General features: G+C 51.2%; 1 protein-coding gene across 1 annotated transcript in view; it reads left to right on the top strand.

Moving 5' to 3' along the window:
- The window catches only part of LOC115123110 (ERC protein 2-like), a 513,551-nt gene that overhangs the window by 385,450 nt on the left and 125,601 nt on the right, over window positions 1-2,500 (top strand). The window lies entirely within an intron of this gene.

Genomic DNA, 2,500 nt, shown 5'->3' on the forward strand with positions numbered 1-2,500 from the left:
TTGCTCCCCCTCTGCCTCTGTCTCTCTCTCTCGCTCCCCCTCTCCCTATCTCTCTCTCTCTCTCTCTCTCTCTCTCGCTCCCCCTCTGCCTCTCTCTCTCTCTCCCTCCCCCTCTGCCACCCTCTCTCTCTCTCTCTCCCTCCCCCTCTGCCTCCCTCTCTCTCTCTCTCTGTATCTATCTCTCTCTCCCTCTGTCTCTCTCTCTTTATTTCTCTCTCTCGTGTCCAACACACTCTCATCAGAAACCGCAAACACACTCATTCCCGGCTGCATTGACAGAGGTCATCCCAATCAATTTTCCTCATGTCTGACCTTTGACCTATAGTGGAAGTTCCGCAGAGGTCACCATAGGGTGTGTATGTGTGTGTGAGAGGTCAGATTAGGGTCCCTGAGATGAAACTGTTTTTCCTCCAAACACAGTGCCCCACTCTGCCTTTTATCTCAATCTTTTATCTGAACGTGATTAATTACACTATTTATTTTTCCTCACTACCTCTTCCTCCCATCACCCACTTCTCCTCTCCTTCTTCCCTTGTCTCTCCTCTTCTACCTCTCCTCTCCTCCACCCCACGTTTCCTACTCCCCCACTTCTTATTCTTTACCCCTCTGCTCCCTTATTCCTCCTCCTCCTCCTCTCCCATCCTCTGCTCCCTTATTCCTCCTCCTCCTCCTCTCCCATCCTCTGCTCCCTTATTCCTCCTCCTCCTCCTCTCCCATCCTCTGCTCCCTTATTCCTCCTCCTCCTCCTCTCCCATCCTCTGCTCCATTATTCCTCCTCCTCCTCCTCTCCCATCCTCTGCTCCCTTATTCCTCCTCCTCCTCTCCCATCCTCTGCTCCCTTATTCCTCCTCCTCCTCTCCCATCCTCTGCTCCCTTATTCCTCCTCCTCCTCCTCTCCCATCCTCTGCTCCCTTATTCCTCCTCCTCCTCCTCTCCCATCCTCTGCTCCCTTATTCCTCCTCCTCCTCCTCTCACATCCTCTGCTCCCTTATTCCTCCTCCTCCTCCTCTCCCATCCTCTGCTCCCTTATTCCTCCTCCTCCTCCTCTCCCATCCTCTGCTTCCTCCTCCTCCTCCTCCTCTCCCATCCTCTGCTCCCTTTTTCCTCCTCCTCCTCTCCCATCCTCTGCTCCCTTTTTCCTCCTCCTCCTCCTCTCCTGTCCTCTGCTTCCTCCTCCTCCTCCCTCCCTTCTGTTTTTCTATTCTCCTCCCCTCATAGCTGGGTATCTGACCATGGCTAGCGGTGCTGTGTAGCACTCAGTCCAGAGGTGAGCTCGTTCCCGGCTGCTTTGACAGAGGTCATCCCAATCAATTTTCCTCATGTCTGACCTTTGACCTATAGTGGACGTTCCGCAGAAGTCACCATAGGGCTTATGTGCGTTTGTATGCATTTGTGTGTGTGATTGATGATGAAGAGGGTCTGGTCAAACACCCCAGAGACACAATGCTTTTCAAGGCTGTCAGATGGAGAGATACTCTCAAAGCCATTATAAACACAAACACACCTTTTTTCCATGACCAAACCATATCTCAGCTCTATGTCTCATTATTGCATCATTATTCATGTAGCTAACAGACACCTTTATTTATCTTATCAGGCCATCCAAGTTGGCATCCACCACCTGTTTTGACCTAACCTGTTTTTACCTCACTTCAGTTTGACGGGCATGTTGTGTCCATGTTGTTCTGATTTAGCCACAGCTATAGCGCTGCCAGGGACTTGGCACCGTGCCTCTGTAAGGAAATAGAAAACAGCCATAAAGTGTTTATCAGAGTTAGAATTACAAGGCCTCTCTCTGGTTGTTGTTCCGTATTCTCCCCCTCGACAGGCTGCCTGCTCTGTAAGAAGTAGCACATGGTATTTAGCTGGGTGGGTGTGTGTGGGTGGGTGTGTGTGTGGGTGGGTGTGTGTGTGGGTGGGTGTGTGTGTGGGTGCGTGTGTGTGGTTGCGTGTGTGTGTGTGTTTAGCCTGGCTACGTTGGCGAAAGAGCTTGGCTGTGTTTACCCCGCCTGTCACAGGCACTCACTGGGGATAGATGCTTCTAACTGATTGACCTTAGCATGTGGACGCAGACTGTAGCTGAAGCTATTAGTATTTAGCATAGCATAGTCTAGCATATCCCTAGCCTTAGCCTAGCTTTAGCCGTAGCCTAGCCATGGCCTAGCTTTAGCCGTAACCTAGCCATGGCCTAGCTTTAGCCGTAGCCTAGCCATGGCCTAGCTTTAGCCGTAGCCTAGCCATGGCCTAGCTTTAGCCGTAGCCTAGCCATGGCCTAGCAAAGCCATTGTGATTGAGAGGGGAACAGTCATAACTCCTGACAGGTAATGCAGTTAAGACAGGTGTGTCTAAAGGTGTGCCTGCGTGCCTCAACACCTTAATTAGCCCACTGAGCTAAACTCTAGACTATAGTTCTGGGAGCCAACACAAGTCTTCAGGTACCGGAGAAGGTCTCTCATCAAGTGAGCATGGCTCAGTGAACCAGCTCTACTACAGTACTCTG

Source organism: Oncorhynchus nerka, linkage group LG20, assembly GCF_034236695.1.
Source record: "Oncorhynchus nerka isolate Pitt River linkage group LG20, Oner_Uvic_2.0, whole genome shotgun sequence".
Classification (NCBI taxonomy): domain Eukaryota; kingdom Metazoa; phylum Chordata; class Actinopteri; order Salmoniformes; family Salmonidae; genus Oncorhynchus; species Oncorhynchus nerka.